Below are 20920 nucleotides of genomic sequence, written 5' to 3'. Positions count from 1 at the left end.
GGCTGTCTCGCCTCACCATTACAGAGTGCTCCCACCAGTGATCAAAAGGCAGTCTCCCCTTGCGGTAGCAGAGTGATCCCACCAGTGATCAAAAGGCTGTCTCACCTCTCTGTATCACAGCGATCCCACCAGTGATCAAAAGACCGTCTCCCCTCTCTACAGCAGAGTGATGCCACCAGTGATCAAAAGGAAGTCTCCCCTCTCCATAGCAGAGTGATCCCACCAGTGATCAAAAGGCTGTCTCCCCTCTCCAGAGCAGAGTGATCCCACCCACTGTCAAAAGGAAAATCTACCCTCTCGGTAGCAGAGTGATCCCACCAGTGATCAAAAGGCAGTCTCCCCTCTCCACAGCAGAGTGATGCCACCAGTGATCAGAAAGCAGTCTCCCCTTTCTATAGCAGAGTAATCCTACTGGTTTTCAAAAAGCAGTCTCCACACTCCATAGCTGAGTGATCCCACCATTGATCAGAAGGCAGTCTCCCCTCTCTGTAGCAGAGCGATCCCACCAGTGATCAAAAGGCAGTCTCCCCTCTCTGTAGCAGAGCGATCCCACCAGTGATCAAAAGGCAGTCTCCCCTCTCTGTAGCAGAGCGATCCCACCAGTGATCAAAATGCAGTCTCCCCTCTCCATAGCACAGTGACCCACCAGGGATTAAAAGGCCGTCTCCCCTCACCATTACAGAGTGATTCCACCAGTGATCACAAGGCAGTCTCCTCTCTCTGTAGCAGTGATCCCACAGTGATCAAAAGGCAGTCTCCCCTCTCGGTAGCAGAGCGATCCCACCAGTGATCAAAAGGCTGTCTCCCCTCTCAGCAGCAGAGCGATCCCACCAGTGATCAAAAGGCTGTCTCCCCCTTCCGCAGCAGAGCAATCCCAGCAGTGATCAAAAGGCCGTCTCCCCTCTCAGCAGCAGAGCGATCCCACCAGTGATCAAAAGGCAGTCTCCCCCCTCCGCAGCAGAGCGATCCCACCAGTGATCAAAAGGCAGTCTCCCCTCTCTGTAGCAGTGATCCCACCAGTGATCAAAAGGCAGTCTCCCCTCTCTGTAGCAGAGTGATCCCACCAGTGATCAAAAGGCAGTCTCCCCTCTCTGTAGCAGAGTGATCCCACCAGTGATCAAAAGGCAGTCTCCCCTCTCGGTAGCAGTGATCCCACCAGTGATCAAAAGGAAAATCTACCCTCTCGGTAGCAGAGTGATCCCACCAGTGATCAAAAGGCAGTCTCCCCTCTCCACAGCAGAGTGATGCCACCAGTGATCAGAAAGCAGTCTCCCCTTTCTATAGCAGAGTAATCCTACTGGTTTTCAAAAAGCAGTCTCCACACTCCATAGCTGAGTGATCCCACCATTGATCAGAAGGCAGTCTCCCCTCTCGGTAGCAGAGTGATCCCAACAGTGATCAAAAGGCCGTCTCCCCTCACCAGAGCAGAGTGATCCCACCCACTGTCAAAAGGTAGTCTTCGTTGTCTGTAGCAGAGTGCTCCCACCAGTGATTAAAAGGCAGTCTCCCCTTGTGGTAGCAGAGTGATCCCACCAGTGATCAAAAAGCTGTCTCCCCTCTCCATAGCACAGTGACCCACCAGTGATTAAAAGGCCGTCTCCCCTCACCATTACAGAGTGCTCCCACCTGTGATCACAAGGCAGTCTCCCCTCTCTGTAGCAGAGTGATCCCACCAGTAATCAAAAGGCAGTCTTCCCTCTCGGTAGCAGTGATCCCACAGTGATCAAAAGGCAGTCTCCCCTCTCTGTAGCAGAGTGATCCCACCAGTAATCAAAAGGCAGTCTCCCCTCTCGGTAGCAGTGATCCCACAGTGATCAAAAGGCAGTCTCCCCTCTCGGTAGCAGTGATCCCACAGTGATCAAAAGGCAGTCTCCCCTCTCGGTAGCAGTGATCCCACAGTGATCAAAAGGCAGTCTCCCCTCTCTGTAGCAGAGTGATCCCACCAGTGATCAAAAGGCAGTCTCCCCTCTCCGTAGCAGAGTGCTCCCACCAGTGATCAAAAGGCAGTCTCCCCTCTCGTAGCAGAGTGATCCCACCAGTGATCAAAAGGCAGTCTCGCCTCACCAGAGCAGAGTGATCCCACCCACTGTCAAAAGGTAGTCTTCGTTGTCTGTAGCAGAGTGCTCCCACCAGTGATCAAAAGGCAGTCTCCCCTCTCTGTAGCAGAGTGATCCCACCAGTGATCAAAAGGCAGTCTCCCCGCTCTGTAGCAGAGTGATCCCACCAGTGATCAAAAGGCAGTCTCCCCTCTCCGTAGCAGAGTGCTCCCACCAGTGATCAAAAGGCAGTCTCCCCTCTCGTAGCAGAGAGATCCCACCAGTGATCAAAAGGCAGTCTCGCCTCACCAGAGCAGAGTGATCCCACCCACTGTCAAAAGGTAGTCTTCGTTGTCTGTAGCAGAGTGCTCCCACCAGTGATCAAAAGGCAGTCTCCCCTCTCTGTAGCAGAGTGATCCCACCAGTGATCAAAAGGAAGTCTCCCCTCTCCATAGCAGAGTGATCCCACCATTGATCAAAAGGCAGTCTCCCCTTGTGGTAGCAGAGTGATCCCACCAGTGATCGAAAGACAGTCTCCCCTTGTGGTAGCAGAGCGATCCCACCAGTGATCAAAAGGAAGTCTCCCCTCTCCATAGCAGAGTTCTCCCAACAGTGATCAAAAGGCCATCTCCCCTCTCTTTAGCAGAGCGATCCCACCAGTAATCAAAAGGCTGTCTCCCCTCACCATTCCAGAGTGCTCCCACCAGTGATCAAAAGGCAGTCTCCCCTTGCAGTAGCAGAGTGATCCCACCAGTGATCAAAAGGCAGTCTCCCCTCACCAGAGCAGAGTGATCCCACCCACTGTCAAAAGGTAGTCTTCGTTGTCTGTAGCAGAGTGCTCCCACCAGTGATCAAAAGGCAGTCTCCCCTCTCTGTAGCAGAGTGATCCCACCAGTGATCAAAAGGAAGTCTCCCCTCTCCATAGCAGAGTGATCCCACCATTGATCAAAAGGCAGTCTCCCCTTGTGGTAGCAGAGCGATCCCACCAGTGATCAAAAGGAAGTCTCCCCTCTCCATAGCAGAGTGCTCCCAACAGTGATCAAAAGGCCGTCTCCCCTCACCATTACAGAGTGATTCCACCAGTGATCACAAGGCAGTCACCCCTCTCTGTAGCAGTGATCCCACAGTGATCAAAAGGCAGTCTCCCCTCTCGGTAGCAGAGCGATCCCACCAGTGATCAAAAGGCTGTCTCCCCTCTCAGCAGCAGAGCGATCCCACCAGTGATCAAAAGGCCGTCTCCCCCTTCCGCAGCAGAGCAATCCCACCAGTGATCAAAAGGCCGTCTCCCCTCTCAGCAGCAGAGCGATCCCACCAGTGATCAAAAGGCAGTCTCCCCCCTCCGCAGCAGAGCGATCCCACCAGTGATCAAAAGGCAGTCTCCCCTCTCTGTAGCAGTGATCCCACCAGTGATCAAAAGGCAGTCTCCCCTCTCTGTAGCAGAGTGATCCCACCAGTGATCAAAAGGCATTCTCCCCTCTCCACAGCAGAGTGATCCCACCAGTGATCAAAAGGCAGTCTCCCCTCTCCACAGCAGAGTGATCCCACCAGTGATCAGAAAGCAGTCTCCCCTTTCTATAGCAGAGTAATCCTACTGGTTTTCAAAAAGCAGTCTCCACACTCCATAGCTGAGTGATCCCACCATTGATCAGAAGGCAGTCTCCCCTCTCGGTAGCAGAGTGATCCCACCAGTGATCAAAAGGCCGTCTCCCCTCACCAGAGCAGAGTGATCCCACCCACTGTCAAAAGGTAGTCTTCGTTGTCTGTAGCAGAGTGCTCCCACCAGTGATCAAAAGGCAGTCTCCCCTTGTGGTAGCAGAGTGATCCCACCAGTGATCAAAAAGCTGTCTCCCCTCTCCATAGCACAGTGACCCACCAGTGATTAAAAGGCCGTCTCCCCTCACCATTACAGAGTGCTCCCACCAGTGATCACAAGGCAGTCTCCCCTCTCTGTAGCAGAGTGATCCCACCAGTAATCAAAAGGCAGTCTTCCCTCTCGGTAGCAGTGATCCCACAGTGATCAAAAGGCAGTCTCCCCTCTCTGTAGCAGAGTGATCCCACCAGTAATCAAAAGGCAGTCTCCCCTCTCGGTAGCAGTGATCCCACAGTGATCAAAAGGCAGTCTCCCCTCTCGGTAGCAGTGATCCCACAGTGATCAAAAGGCAGTCTCCCCTCTCGGTAGCAGAGTGATCCCACCAGTGATCAAAAGGCAGTCTCCCCTCTCGGTAGCAGTGATCCCACAGTGATCAAAAGGCAGTCTCCCCTCTCTGTAGCAGAGTGATCCCACAGTGATCAAAAGGCCGTCTCCCCTCTCTGTAGCAGAGTGATCCCACAGTGATCAAAAGGCAGTCTCCCCTCTCGTAGCAGAGTGATCCCACCAGTGATCAAAAGGCAGTCTCCCCTCTCTGTAGCAGAGTAATCCCACCAGTGATCGGAAGGCAGTCTCCCCTCTCTGTAGCAGAGTGATCCCACCAGTGATCAGAAGGCAGTCTCCCCTCTCGGTAGCAGAGTGATCCCACCAGTGATCAAAAGGCAGTCTCCCCTCTCGGTAGCAGAGTGATCCCACCAGTGATCAAAAGGCAGTCTCCCCTCTCGGTAGCAGAGTGATCCCACCAGTGATCAGAAGGCAGTCTCCCCTCTCGGTAGCAGAGTGATCCCACCAGTGATCAAAAGGCAGTCTCCCCTCTCTGTAGCAGTGATCCCACCAGTGATCAAAAGGCAGTCTCCCCTCTCCGTAGCAGAGTGCTCCCACCAGTGATCAAAAGGCAGTCTCCACTCTCGTAGCAGAGTGATCCCACCAGTGATCAAAAGGCAGTCTCGCCTCACCAGAGCAGAGTGATCCCACCCACTGTCAAAAGGTAGTCTTCGTTGTCTGTAGCAGAGTGCTCCCACCAGTGATCAAAAGGCAGTCTCCCCTCTCTGTAGCAGAGTGATCCCACCAGTGATCAAAAGGAAGTCTCCCCTCTCCATAGCAGAGTGATCCCACCATTGATCAAAAGGCAGTCTCCCCTTGTGGTAGCAGAGTGATCCCACCAGTGATCAAAAGGAAGTCTCCCCTCTCCATAGCAGAGTTCTCCCAACAGTGATCAAAAGACCGTCTCCCCTCTCTACAGCAGAGTGATCCCACCAGTGATCAAAAGGCAGTCTCCCCTCTCTGTAGCAGAGTGATCCCACCCACTGTCCAAAGTTAGTCTTCGTTGTCTGTAGCAGAGTGCTCCCACCAGTGATCAAAAGGCAGTCTCCCCTTGTGGTAGCAGAGCGATCCCACCAGTGATCACTAGGCTGTCTCCCCTCTCTGTAGCAGAGTGATCCCACCAGTGATCAAAAGGCTGTCTCCCCTCTCTGTAGCAGAGTGATCCCACCAGTGATCAAAAGGCTGTCTACCCTCTCTGTAGCAGAGTGATCCCACCAGTGATCAAAAGGCTGTCTCCCCTCTCTGTAGCAAAGCGATCCCACCAGTGATCAAAAGGCAGTCTCCCCTTGTGGTAGCAGAGCGATCCCACCGGTGATCACAAGGCTGTCTCCCCTCTCTGTAGCAGAGTGATCCCACCAGTGATCAAAAGGCAGTCTCCCCTCTCGGTAGCAGAGTGATCCCACCAGTGATCAAAAGGCCGTCTCCCCTCTCTGTAGCAGAGTGATCCCACCAGTGATCAAAAGGAAGTCTCCCCTCTCCATAGCAGAGTGCTCCCAACAGTGATCAAAAGGCTGTCTCCCCTCTCTGTAGCAGTGATCCCACCAGTGATCAAAAGGCAGTCTCCCCTCTCTGTAGCAGAGTGATCCCACCAGTGATCAAAAGGCAGTCTCCCCTCTCTGTAGCAGACTGATCCCACCAGTGATCAAAAGGCAGTCTCCCCTCTCTGTAGCAGAGTGATCCCACCCACTGTCAAAAGTTAGTCTTCGTTGTCTGTAGCAGAGTGCTCCCACCAGTGATCAAAAGGCAGTCTCCCCTTGTGGTAGCAGAGCGATCCCACCAGTGATCACAAGGCTGTCTCCCCTCTCTGTAGCAGAGCGATCCCACCAGTGATCAAAAGGCCGTCTCCCCTCTCTGTAGCAGAGTGATCCCACCAGTGATCAAAAGGCAGTCTCCCCTCTCGGTAGCAGAGTGATCCCACCAGTGATCAAAAGGCCGTCTCCCCTCTCTGTAGCAGAGTGATCCCACCAGTGATCAAAAGGCTGTCTACCCTCTCTGTAGCAGAGTGATCCCACCAGTGATCAAAAGGCAGTCTCCCCTTGTGGTAGCAGAGTGATCCCACCAGTGATCAAAAGGCTGTCTCCCCTCTCTGTAGCAAAGCGATCCCACCAGTGATCAAAAGGCAGTCTCCCCTCTCCGCAGCAGAGTGATCCCACCAGTGATCACAAGGCAGTCTCCCCTTTCCATAGCAGAGTAATCCTACTGGTTTTCAAAAAGCAGTCTCCACACTGCATAGCTGAGTGATCCCACCATTTATCAGAAGGCATTCTCCGCTCGCGGTAGCAGAGTGATCCCACCAGTGGACAAAAGGCAGTCTCCCCTCTCTGTAGCAGAGTGATCCCACCAGTGATCAAAAGGCAGTCTCCCCTCTCTGTAGCAGAGTGATCCCACCCACTGTCCAAAGTTAGTCTTCGTTGTCTGTAGCAGAGTGCTCCCACCAGTGATCAAAAGGCAGTCTCCCCTTGTGGTAGCAGAGCGATCCCACCAGTGATCACTAGGCTGTCTCCCCTCTCTGTAGCAGAGTGATCCCACCAGTGATCAAAAGGCTGTCTCCCCTCTCTGTAGCAGAGTGATCCCACCAGTGATCAAAAGGCTGTCTACCCTCTCTGTAGCAGAGTGATCCCACCAGTGATCAAAAGGCTGTCTCCCCTCTCTGTAGCAAAGCGATCCCACCAGTGATCAAAAGGCAGTCTCCCCTTGTGGTAGCAGAGCGATCCCACCGGTGATCACAAGGCTGTCTCCCCTCTCTGTAGCAGAGTGATCCCACCAGTGATCAAAAGGCAGTCTCCCCTCTCGGTAGCAGAGTGATCCCACCAGTGATCAAAAGGCCGTCTCCCCTCTCTGTAGCAGAGTGATCCCACCAGTGATCAAAAGGCTGTCTGCCCTCTCTGTAGCAGAGTGATCCCACCAGTGATCAAAAGGCAGTCTCCCCTTGTGGTAGCAGAGTGATCCCACCAGTGATCAAAAGGCTGTCTCCCCTCTCTGTAGCAAAGCGATCCCACCAGTGATCACAAGGCAGTCTCCCCTCTCCGCAGCAGAGTGATCCCACCAGTGATCACAAGGCAGTCTCCCCTCTCCGCAGCAGAGTGATCCCACCAGTGATCAAAAGGCAGTCTCCCCTCTCCGCAGCAGAGTGATCCCACCAGTGATCAAAAGGCAGTCTCCCCTTGTGGTAGCAGAGCGATCCCACCAGTGATTAAAAGGCTGTCTCCCCTCTCCGTAGCAGTGATCCCACCAGTGATCAAAAGGAAATCTACCCTCTCGGTAGCAGAGTGATCACACCAGTGATCAAAAGGCAGTCTCCCCTCTCCACAGCAGAGTGATCCCACCAGTGATCAGAAGGCAGTCTCCCCTTTCCATAGCAGAGTAATCCTACTGCTTTTCAAAAAGCAGTCTCCACACTCCATAGCTGAGTGATCCCACCATTGATCAGAAGGCATTCTCCGCTCGCGGTAGCAGAGTGATCCCACCAGTGGACAAAAGGCAGTCTCCCCTCTCTGCCTTTTGATCACTGGTGTGATCACTCTGCTACCGAGAGGGGAGACTGCCTTTTGAACACTAGTAGGATCACTGTGATGCAGTCTCCCCTCTCCGTGGCAGAGTGATCCCACCAGTGATCACAAGGCTGTCTCCCCTCTCTGTAGCAGAGCGATCCCACCAGTGATCAAAAGGCCGTCTCCCCTCTCTGTAGCAGAGTGATCCCACCAGTGATCAAAAGGCAGTCTCCCCTCTCGGTAGCAGAGTGATCCCACCAGTGATCAAAAGGCCGTCTCCCCTCTCTGTAGCAGAGTGATCCCACCAGTGATCAAAAGGCTGTCTACCCTCTCTGTAGCAGAGTGATCCCACCAGTGATCAAAAGGCAGTCTCCCCTTGTGGTAGCAGAGTGATCCCACCAGTGATCAAAAGGCTGTCTCCCCTCTCTGTAGCAAAGCGATCCCACCAGTGATCAAAAGGCAGTCTCCCCTCTCCGCAGCAGAGTGATCCCACCAGTGATCACAAGGCAGTCTCCCCTTTCCATAGCAGAGTAATCCTACTGGTTTTCAAAAAGCAGTCTCCACACTGCATAGCTGAGTGATCCCACCATTTATCAGAAGGCATTCTCCGCTCGCTGTAGCAGAGTGATCCCACCAGTGGACAAAAGGCAGTCTCCCCTCTCTGTAGCAGAGTGATCCCACCAGTGATCAAAAGGCAGTCTCCCCTCTCTGTAGCAGAGTGATCCCACCCACTGTCCAAAGTTAGTCTTCGTTGTCTGTAGCAGAGTGCTCCCACCAGTGATCAAAAGGCAGTCTCCCCTTGTGGTAGCAGAGCGATCCCACCAGTGATCACTAGGCTGTCTCCCCTCTCTGTAGCAGAGTGATCCCACCAGTGATCAAAAGGCTGTCTCCCCTCTCTGTAGCAGAGTGATCCCACCAGTGATCAAAAGGCTGTCTACCCTCTCTGTAGCAGAGTGATCCCACCAGTGATCAAAAGGCTGTCTCCCCTCTCTGTAGCAAAGCGATCCCACCAGTGATCAAAAGGCAGTCTCCCCTTGTGGTAGCAGAGTGATCCCACCAGTGATCAAAAGGCTGTCTCCCCTCTCTGTAGCAAAGCGATCCCACCAGTGATCACAAGGCAGTCTCCCCTCTCCGCAGCAGAGTGATCCCACCAGTGATCACAAGGCAGTCTCCCCTCTCCGCAGCAGAGTGATCCCACCAGTGATCAAAAGGCAGTCTCCCCTCTCCGCAGCAGAGTGATCCCACCAGTGATCAAAAGGCAGTCTCCCCTTGTGGTAGCAGAGCGATCCCACCAGTGATCAAAAGGAAATCTACCCTCTCGGTAGCAGAGTGATCACACCAGTGATCAAAAGGCAGTCTCCCCTCTCCACAGCAGAGTGATCCCACCAGTGATCAGAAGGCAGTCTCCCCTTTCCATAGCAGAGTAATCCTACTGCTTTTCAAAAAGCAGTCTCCACACTCCATAGCTGAGTGATCCCACCATTGATCAGAAGGCATTCTCCGCTCGCGGTAGCAGAGTGATCCCACCAGTGGACAAAAGGCAGTCTCCCCTCTCTGCCTTTTGATCACTGGTGTGATCACTCTGCTACCGAGAGGGGAGACTGCCTTTTGAACACTAGTAGGATCACTGTGATGCAGTCTCCCCTCTCCGTGGCAGAGTGATCCCACCAGTGATCAAAAGGCCGTCTCCCCTCTCCATAGCACAGTGACCCACCAGTGATTAAAAGGCAGTCACCCCTCTCTGTTGCAGAGCGATCCCACCAGTAATCAAAAGGTTGTCTCACCTCTCGGTAGCAGAGTGCTCCCACCAGTGATCAAAAGGCAGTCTCCCCTCTCGGTAGCAGTGATCCCACCAGTGATCAAAAGGCCGTCTCCCCTCTCTGTAGCAAAGCGATCAAACCAGTGATCAAAAGGCAGTCTCCCCTCTCCGTAGCAGAGTGATCCCACCAGTGATCAAAAGGCAGTCTCCCCTCTCCTTAGCAGAGTGATCCCACCAGTGATCAAAAGGCAGTCTCCCCTCTCGGTAGCAGAGTGATCCCACCAGTGATCAAAAGGCAGTCTCCCCTCTCTGTAGCAGAGTGATCCCACCAGTGATCAAAAGGCAGTCTCCCCTCTCGGTAGCAGTGATCCCACCAGTGATCAAAAGGCCGTCTCCCCTCTCTACAGCAGAGTGATCCCACAGGTGTTCAAAAGGCAGTCTCCCCTCTCTGTATCACAGCGATCCCACCAGTGATCAAAAGGCCGTCTCCCCTCTCTACAGCAGAGCGATCCCACCAGTGATCAAAAGGCTGTCTCCCCTCACCATTACAGAGTGCTCCCACCAGTGATCACAAGGCAGTCTCCCCTCTCTGTAGCAGAGCGATCCCACCAGTGATCAAAAGGCCGTCTCCCCTCTCCGCAGCAGTGATCCCACCAGTGATCAAAAGGCTGTCTCCCCTCACCATTACAGAGTGATCCCACCAGTGATCGAAAGGTAGTCTCCCCTCTCCGCAGCAGAGTGATCCCACCAGTGATCAAAAGGTAGTCTCCCCTCTCCGCAGCAGAGCGATCCCACCAGTGATCAAAAGGTAGTCTCCCCTCTCCGCAGCAGAGCGATCCCACCAGTGATCAAAAGGTAGTCTCCCCTCTCCGCAGCAGAGCGATCCCACCAGTGATCAAAAGGCAGTCTCCCCTCTCCGCAGCAGAGCGATCCCACCAGTGATCAAAAGGCAGTCTCCCCTCTCTGGCAGCAGAGTGATCCCACCCACTGTCAAAAGGTAGTCTTCATTGTCTGCAGCAGAGTGATCCCACCAGTGATCAAAAGGCAGTCTCCCCTCTCTGTAGCAGAGTGATCCCACCAGTGATCAGAAGGCAGTCTCCCCTCTCCGTAGCAGAGTGATCCCACCAGTGATCAAAAGGCATTCTCCCCTCTCCGCAGCAGAGTGATCCCACCAGTGATCAAAAGGCAGTCTCCCCTCTCTGTAGCAGAGTGATCCCACCAGTGATCAAAAGGCAGTCTCCCCTCTCGGTAGCAGAGTGATCCCACCAGTGATCAAAAGGCAGTCTCCCCTCTCGGTAGCAGTGATCCCACCAGTGATCAAAAGTAAATCTACCCTCTCGGTAGCAGTGATCCCACCAGTGATCAAAAGGAAATCTGCCCTCTCGGTAGCAGTGATCCCACCAGTGATCAAAAGGAAATCTACCCTCTCAGTAGCAGAGCGATCCCACCAGTGATCAAAAGGCAGTCTCCCCTCACCATTACAGAGTGCTGCCACCAGTGATCACAAGGCAGTCTCCCCTCTCCACAGCAGAGTGATCCCACCAGTGATCAAAAGGCAGTCTCCCCTCGCTGTAGCAGCGCGATCCCACCAGTGATCAAAAGGCAGTCTCCCCTCTCTGTAGCAGAGTGATCCCACCAGTGATCAAAAGGCAGTCTCCCCTCTCTGTAGCAGAGAAATCTCCCAGCAACAAATTAATCTGGAGAATCAATAACTGTGAGCAGAGATTTGAAGTGATGGGGAGATATTTAATAGGAACATTAGGGAAATATTTTCACCCAGAGAGTGGTCTGTAAAAGGAAGTTGTTGAGGCATACCCAATTACAACAGTAAAAGTGGTTTGGATGGGTACATGGAAACAAGACGTAGTTCAGCCAAAGTCCTGTAGCTGAGCCCATCCCTTCTGCTTGTGTTGCAGCTGCCAGCCACTACAATCGTTTGGCAGGAGGCACAGGAGCCTTTAATCCCACACCACTTATTTCAGGCATCAGGCTCTTGAACCAGCATAGACAGCTTCTCTCACCTCAACTCTGAACGGATTCAACTACATAATGGACTCCCTTTCAAGGACTCTGCAACTCATGTTCTCAGTATTATTTAATACCAATTAGTCCTCTTTTGCACATTGGATGTACATCAGTCTTTGCTATGTATACTTTTTCATAACTTCTATTGTACTTTATTTTCCTGTAAATGCCCACAAGAAAATGAATCTCATGTTTGTATATGATATCCATACTTTGATAATAAATTTACTTTGTACTTTGTAATTTTATTGAAGGTTTAGAGGGATCTGGGCCAAATGCAGGCAAATAGACCATCTTGGATGGGCAGCGTGTACCAGTTGGGCTGACGTGGTTGTTTCCATGTTGTGACTCTGTAGGCCTCTATATCCTTGTTTGTGGAGGTTTGCTATGAACAAATTGATTGCCACATTTCCTATTTAATTTCTTGACTACATTTCAAAAGCATTTAATATGTAAAGTACATTAAATATGTTAGATGCTTTATAGTTTCTTTCTTTTTATTTGATAGATATATACCCTACAGTGAAGAAGATTGAGGGGAAATTTGACAGAGGAATACAAAATTATGAGTATAGATTGGGTAAATGCAAGCAAGCTTTTTTCACTGAGCTTGGTGAGACGAACTCAATTTCAATGCTTAAGAGCAGCTTAGATGCGTATGGTAGTAGAAATATGGATGGGGTATGCTCCCAGTGCAGGTCGATGGGAGTAGGCAGTTTTAATGGTTCTGGCATGCACTGGATGGGCCAAATGGCCTGGTTCTGTGCTGTATTCCCTTATGATTCATTATAACTAGGGGTCATCAGTTGGGGGGTGAAAGGCGAACTGTTTAAGGAGAACACGAGGGGGAGCTTCTCCACTCAAAGGGTGGTGAGAGTGTGGAATCAGCTGCCAGTGGAAGTGATGGATGCAGGTTTGACTTCAACATTTTAGAGAAATTTGGATTGATACATGGGCTGGAGAGGTATAGAGGACTGTATTCTGGGTGCAGGTCGATGGAACTTGGCGGATTAATAGTTTGGCATGAACTAGATGGGTTCGAAGAGCCTGTTTCTGTGCTGTAGTGTTCTATGTCTCTAGATATGTTAAAATCTAGGCTGGTGTTGATAAATAAGGAGAATCTCCTTTTATAGGATCGCAGAGTGGTTACAGGAGAAAAGAGGGATATTTCCTTCCAGATGCTTTTGACCTGAAGGCTGTTGGATTAAGCTGTCGCTGTAAATTAGCCCTAGGACAGGGGGAGTTCATGGGAATGTGGGGAGAATTAAAAGTGATTAATGTGTGATTAGAGTGCACTCATTGGCCACACTTTTCATACATTTGTACACGCTCATTAATGCAAATATCTAATCAGCCAATCATATGGCAGCAACTCAATGCATAAAAGCATGCAGACATGGTCAAGCGATTCAGTTGTTGTTCAGTCCAAACATCAAAATGAGGAAGAAATGAGATCGAAGTGACTTTGACGGGGAATGATTGAAGGTTCCAGACAGTGGTTTGAGTATCTGTGAAACTGCCAATCTGGGAATTTCATGTACATGACAATCTATTAATCTGCCTAAAATTTACAGAAAATGGTGCAAAAAAAATCCAAAAAGTGGCAGTTCTGAGGGTGAAAACACCTTGTTAATGAGAGAGATCAGAGAAGAATAGCCAGGCTGGTTCAAGCTGACAGGAAAGCAACAATAACTCAAATCACCACGCATTAGAACATTGGTGTGTAGAAAAGCATCTCTGAAAGCACATGTCGAACCTTGAAGTGGGTGGGCTACAGCAGCAGAAGGCAATGAACTTACACTCCGTGGCCACTTTATTACATATAAGAGGTAGCCAACAAAGTAGTCACAGAGTGTATATTGGTGGTTGGTGGTCAGCACAAACTTAGAGGGCCAAAGGGTCTGCTTGCATCCTGTTTGTCGTCTTGACATCGTAATGCCCAAGAATGCAAATGTCTTTCCCCAACTTTTTAATCTGCTCTACAACTTTTAGTGAGCTCTGGAAATACTCATTTAGATGTAGTTGAAAGTCACAGTAACCAAAATTGATGAGAAACTTTCAAAAGAATTATTGGAAAGATGAAAGACAATTCACCCGCACAGTCACCTGAAAAGTGGTGGAGTAAACCCATCTGGAACTTTCATAAGTGCTATGAAAATGGGCTTTTTGCAATACATAATGAAAATTCATTGTGAAAAATGAGGGTGGTGAATGTGTGGAGTTCATTGCCACACCCAGGTCACTGGGTATAATTAAAGAGAAGGTTGACAGGCTTCTGATTAGTAAGGGTGTCGAAGGTTACAGGGAGAGGGCAGGAGAATAGGGTTGAGAGGGATAATAAATCAGCCATGATGGAATGCGGAGCTGACTCAATGGGCCAAATGGCCTAATTCAGTGCTACTGCCATTATGGTCTTATGACACAGTACAGTACAAATATGAGGAACATTGATTAACAAACTTAAATTGTCATAAATCATACATAACTTACAAAACAAGGTTTAAGATCGCACTGGTGAAGCTAGGTGACTACTTGCTGGTGGTCAATGAAACAAAGAAAACAACTGAATACTTTGTTAATCATACATTTTCTGTTAAACGATAAACACAAACAATAGCCTTTAACTTCCCTTTGGACTCGGGATGCAGCAGAACCGAGATAAGGTGAGGTAACAGGAAAGACCTGAGGTTCAATTAATTTAAGAGCTGAGCTGAATTGGAAAGGTTAGGTACAGGCCGAATCAAGGTGGTGGGGACCAGGACCCCGAGTGTATCGAAGCAACAGAACCTGATCTTTGAATGATGATCTAAGTGCCAGGCAGACTGAAAAGGTCAGGGTGTTGGGGTCTAAGTGAGGGATGGGCCGATTTAGCTCACTCCTCCATAACCTTCACTCAGCTCAGCCCTGAACTGAGGGTCTGTGGGTGACTTTCCTTCCTGGACTTCAGTTCTGAACGCTACTGGCTTGCTTTTGTGGACTTCAGGAATGAATGATATTAGCTTGATCTTATTGTTTGCACTTTCTGTTTTTTTTCTCTCTGCACTTTAGATGTCTGGCAGTCTTTTTTTAATAGGTTCTTTTTGGTTTCTTCTGTTTGTGACTGCCTGTGAGGAGACGAATCTCTAAGTTGTATAATTGAATTGACTTTATTACTTCAAATACATGAGGAGAAAAAATCTTTACGTTATGTCTCTGTGCAAATGTGCAATGTGCAATTTATAGTCATTTACAATAAATAGTATGTACAACAGGACAGTCACTATAACATAGAAATGCAATTGTGTCAGCATGAGTTAATCAGTCTGATGGCCTGGTGGAAGAAGCTGTGATGCGCTCACAGAGTGCATCACTGGTTACATCAACTTCTGTCTGGACTGCAATAGCTGTCCTTTGCTATTCAAATAGCAAGCCATGGGTAACAAAGGACATTTTGAACGCTAAAAAGAGGGTGTTTCGAAATGGAAATAGGGAGGGGCTGAGGACAATACAGAGGGACCTGAAAGCCAAGATCAGGGAGGCCGAAGACAGGTATAGGAGGAAGCTTGAGTGGAAACTCCAGCAGAACATGAGAGAGGTCTGAAGTGGGATGAGGACCATTACTGGGTTCCAGCAAACCAGCAACAGAGGAGCTGAAGGCAGTGTGGACAGGGCCAATGAACTTAACCTGTTCTTCAACAGATTTGACACTGTGGCCCCTGGCCATCCCCCACATGATTCATCTGTTGTCGGCCCCCTAACAACACATACTCCACTCTCTCCTCCTACCCATCCTCACAGCCCCCCACCCTGCTCTTGTGACTACACCCCTCCCCCACCTGAAACCACCACGGCGGGGTTCGCAGCTGAACAGGTGAGAAGACAGCTGAAATGTCTCCACCCAAGCAAGGCTGCAGGCCCAGATGGTGTCAGCCCCAGGGTGCTCAAAGCCTGTGCCCCACAGCTATGTGGAGTGCTTCACCATGTCTTCAACCTGAGCCTGAGTCTCCAGAGGGTTCCTGTGCTGTGGAAGACGTCCTGCCTCGTCCCTGTACCAAAGCCCCAGTGGCTCCAATGACTACAGACCAGTGGCATTGATCTCCCACATCATGAAGACCCTGGAGAGACGTGTTCTAGAGCAGCTCCGGCCTATGGTTAGGCCACACTTAGACCCCCTCCGGTTCACCTATCAGCCCCAACTAGGAGTTGAGGATGCCATCGTCTACCTGCTGAACCTTGTCTACGCCCACCTGGACAAGCCGGCGAGCACTGTGAGGGTCATGTTTTTTGACTTCTCCAGTGCGTTCAACACCATCCGCCCTGTCCTGCTGGGTGAGAAGCTGACAGTGATGCAGGTGGATGCTTCCCTGGTGTCATGGATTATTGATTACCTGACTGGCAGACCACAGTACATGCGCTTGCAACATTGGGTCAGACAGAGTGGTCAGCAGCACTGGGGCTCCACAGGGGACTGTCCTGTCTCCCTTTCTCTTCACCATCTACACCTCAGACTTCAACTACTGCACAGAGTCTTGCCATCTTCAGAAGTTTTCTGATGACTCTCCCATAGCTGGATGCATCAGCAAGGGAGATGAGACTGAGTACAGGGCTACGGTGGGAAACCTTGTCACATGGTGTGAGCAGAATCATCTGCAGCTTAATGTGAAAAAGACTAAGGAGCTGGTGGTAGACCTGAGGAGGGCTAAGGCACCGGTGACCCCTGTTTCCATCCAAGGGGTCAGTGTGGACATGGTGGAGGATTACAAATATCTGGGGATACGAATTGACAATAAACTGGACTGGTCAAAGAACACTGAGGCTGTCTACAAGAAGGGTCAGAGCCATCTATTTCCTGAGGAGACTGAGGTCCTTTAACATCTGCTGGACGATGCTGAGGATGTTCTCTGAGGCTGTGGTGGCCAGTGCTATCATGTTTGCTGTTGTGTGCTGGGGCAGCAGGCTGAGGGTAGCAGACACCAACAGAATCAACAAACTGATTCATAAGGCCAGTGATGTTGTGGGGGTGGAACTGGACTCTCTGACAGTGGTGTCTGAAAAGAGGATGCTGTCCAAGTTGCACGCCATCTTGGACAATGTCTCCCATCCACTCCAGAATGTACTGGTTAGGCACAGGAGTACATTCAGCCAGAGACTCATTCCACTGAGATGCAACACTGAGCGTCATAGGAAGTCATTCCTGTCTGTGGCCATCAAACTTTACAATTCCTCCCTCGGAGACCCTGAACCAATAGGCTGGTCCTGGACTTAATTCCACAACATAACTAACTTAATATTATTTAAATTATTTATGGTATTATATTGCTATATTTCTACACTATTCTTGGTTGGTGCGACTGTAACGAAAGCCAATTTCCCTCGGAATCAATAAAGTATGTCTGTCTGTCTGTCCTGGAGCCTGTTGGTCCTGGCTTTTATGCTGTGGTATCATTTCCCAGATAGTAGCAGCTGGAACAGTTCGTGGTTGGGCTGACTCGGGTCCCCAGTGATCCTTTGGGCCCTTTTTACTCATCTGTCTTTGTAAATGTCCTGAATAGTGGGAAGTTCACAACTACAGATGCGCTGGGCTGGGATGGAAGGATGGACTTAGCTTAACATAAACTTAAATTAACAAAACTTACATGACAAAATAAACATAAGAATATTAATGAAATTTAAGAAAGAGAGATCAGTATTGCCTAAGGTAGCTTTAGGATTTTTCAGATCACTTCAACACTTGATGGCTGTGGGGAAGAAGCTGTTTTTAAACCCTGAGGTGCGGAGCTTCAGGCTCCTGTACCTTCTACCTGATGGCAGAAGAGGGCATGGCCTGGATCAAAAAAGATAAGAAAGATTTAGAGCCATGGTTCAAAAGCCGCAAAGTTCTTTAAAACGACACATACAAAATGCTGGCGGAACGCAGCAAGTCAGGCAGCATCTATAGGGAGAAGTGCTGTCGATGTTTCGGGCCAAGACCCTTTGTCAGGACTAACTGAAAGGAAAGATAGTAAGAGATTTGAAAGTAGGAGTGGGAGGGGAAAATGCAAAATGATAGGAGAAGACCGGAGGGGGTGGGGTGAAGCTGAGAACCGGAAAGGTGATTGGCAAAAGGGATACAGAGCTGGAGAAGGGAAAAGATCATGGGATGGGAGGCCTCGGGAGAAAGAAAGGGAGAGGGGAGCACCATAGAGAGATGAAGAACAGGCAGAGTGATGGGCAGAGAAAGAAAAAATATGGAAGGGGGGAGAAAGCTAATTATATCAGGGATGGGGTAAAAAGGGGAGGAGGGGCATTAATGGAAGTTAGAGAAGTCAATGTTCATGCCATCAGGTTGGAGGCTACCCAGCCGGTATATAAGGTGTTGTTCCTCCAACCTGAGTGTGGCTACATCTTGACAGTAACACTCATTTTGTGTGTGTGTTGCTTGAATTTCCAGCATCTGCAGATTTCCTCGTGTTTGCCTTTTAAGTTTTTTAAAACCCTGGTTAGACCACACTTGGAAAATGTGTTCCTCATTGTGGGAAAGATGGTAAAGCTTTAGAGAGGGTACAGAGGAGATTTAACTCCACCATGGATGGTTCCAAGCCCAGCTGCAAAAGGAGGAGGGGGGATATGGGGCTAGCAACCCCATTGCGTAAAAACCCAGAGTTACAGAAACACCACCAGAAGCTCGATAAACCTCAGCCCTGGGAGAGGAAGGTTCATTGTCTTGAAGGTAGGCTACACCTGGGGACAACTTGAAAGACTGGCCCAGGACAGAGGACTCGAGAGAGATGCAGGTGACAGCCTATACCCCAGTAGGGGTGATGGGCTGAAGAAGAAGAGGAAATTCACCAGGACACTGCCTGGATTAGACAGTAAGTCTTATGAGGGAAGGTTGAGAGAGCTCAGGCTTTTCTCTATGGAGAGAAGGAAGATGAGAGGTGACTTGATTGTGCTGTACAGAGGCATAAATGAAGTGGACAGGCAGAGTATTTTTCCTGGGACAAATGGCTAATACACACGGGTATAATTTTAAGATGATTGTAGGAGATGTATGATGGGGGGGGGGGGGGGGCATATCAAGGTTGATGCAATATTGTGGGTCGAAGGACCTGTACTGTGCTGTAATGTTCTACTTTCTAATTCAATATTTTTGAAGCAGCAGTGTAGAAGCTGTCCTTGAACCTTTCAGTATCTGCTTTCAGGCTTTTCTATAGATCTATGTGGTTTAAAATTCAAAGAATATACTTCCACTGTCCTTAAAGGACAGTAAAAGGCTTATGACCACCTGAGAGAAAACAAAAATTTCACAAATCTGTCAAGTTGGGAAGCCCTTTATGTCTAAAGTGACCCCGAGTTCAAACTCTGGAAGCATCCTCTGTCAGGAAGTGTAGATGCTTGACCCAAAAATAGAGCAGCTGAGATGATTCAGCGGTGAGCAATCAAACTGCAAAGTAAGGGAAGGAGTACAAGTTGTTAGGATATAGGTGAGACCAGGTGAGGGGAAAAGTAAGCACGTGGGGAGGGGGATTAGAGTGAGAAGCTGGAAGGTGATTGGTGGAAAAGGTAAAGGTCTGGAGAAGAGGGAATCTGATGGGAGAAGAGAGTGGAGTGTGCAAGAAAGGGAAGGAAGACAGGCATCAGAGGGAGCTGATGGACAGGTGAGGAGAAGGGGTAAGGGGGAGCCAGAACGTGGAGTGGAAAAGTGTTTAACTCCCAGAGTTAATGGAATAGTTATTGCCATGTCAGATGTAATAAGAACTCAAAATAGTCTGCCAAAAGAAACAGTGGAATTTGACACTCTGAGGGTGTCCAGTTGATTGCTGATTTATGATTGAACAAGGTGATGGAGCTCTCTCTTCTTTTGACAACTAGTGAGCCTCCCATCTGCTCTCAAATCAGTGCTGAGAGTTCCAGGGTGGCTTTCATCCAAGATTCATCCAAGCATTCCCAAATTTTCCAGCTGGCTTGCAGGAGGCCCACAGGGCACCGCACAGCGATCCTCATGATGATCTGCTTAGAACGTAGAACATTACAGCACAGTACAGGCCCTTCGGCCGATGATGTCGTACCAACCTTTTAACCTACTCAAGATTATTCTAACCCTTTCCTCCAACATTGTCCTCCATTTTTCTATCATCTGTGTTCCTATCTAAGAGTTTCATAAATGTCCCTAATGTATCTGCCTTAGCACCACCCCAGCAGGGCATCCCAATCACGCACCACTCTCTGCGTAAAAGCAATCTTACCTCTGACACCCCCCTATACTTCTCTGCAATCACCTTCAAATTATGTCCCCTTGTATTAGCCATTTCCATCCTAGGGAAAAGTCTCTGGCAATGAAACACCCTTAAACCTGTTGATCTCTGTTGAAGCAAAATTGATCGTTGGTGAATCTTGTACTAGGATAGAGTGAAAAACTAAGCTTTGCATGTGATCCAGACGATGATTTCAAAACATCAGTACATCAAGGTAGTAACAAAGGGAAAAGCACTACCAGAATGCAGAACGGAATGTTTCAGCTACAGGGAGAGTGCAGAGAAGGTAGACAAAGGTCATTCCCTCTGCTCAGACAATCTCCAGAGCCAAGGAATTCAAGATGCAGGATTCACTGTTCTTTAGTGTCATTTCCAGTACACAAGTGGAAAACAGAATGAAATGATCATTTCTGCGGGTCTGAAAGAATACAATAACAAAAAAACAATAAATTTAATTACTTAAGATAACTTATACATATAGATTGATTGTACGAGGGGCAATTGATAAGTTTGTGGCCTAAGGTAGAAGGAGATGAGTTATTCAAACTTTCTGCAAAATCACTCAAATAGTTGACCTGCATGTGAATGTAACGAGAGCTGTATAACTCATCTCCTTCTGCCTTAGGCCACAAACTTATCAATCGCCCATCTGTGGACACTTTCTGGAGGTCCAGATCCATATGCTCCACGACTGCTGGACTAAGTGTGTAAATGTAGGAGGACACTATGTTGAAAAATAAATGTGCTACGTTTTCTAAAATTGACTCCTTCTACCGTAGGCCACGAACTTATCAATCACCCCTCATATGTCACCATATGACCAGACACGGGAGTGTCTGTACATAAGGTGACTGACAGGAATTGATAAAGTAGTGGTGTTTGGGGTTGTGGAGGGGTGGGTTAATGGGTGGAGGTGTTGATCAGTCTTACTGCTAGAGGAAAGTAATTATTTTTGGATTAGGTGGTCCTGGTATTGAAGCCTTCTCCCTGCTGGGAGTGGGACAAACAGTCCAGGACTATTGTTTTGTACATATGTATAGTCAGATGACAATAAACTTGTGCTTGATAAAGACTAGCTGTATTTGTCATGTACAGTGAAATGTGTCATTTATGCCAACTGGGTCTGAAGATGCGCTGGGAGCTGCCAGCAAATGTCATTACACGCCCAAATTATTAACCATCATTCTGAGCTCTGCTATTGCTTT

The sequence above is a fragment of the Hypanus sabinus genome, chromosome 4, assembly GCF_030144855.1.
Source record: "Hypanus sabinus isolate sHypSab1 chromosome 4, sHypSab1.hap1, whole genome shotgun sequence".
NCBI classification, from domain to species: domain Eukaryota; kingdom Metazoa; phylum Chordata; class Chondrichthyes; order Myliobatiformes; family Dasyatidae; genus Hypanus; species Hypanus sabinus.
This window is presented reverse-complemented; position numbering follows the sequence as displayed.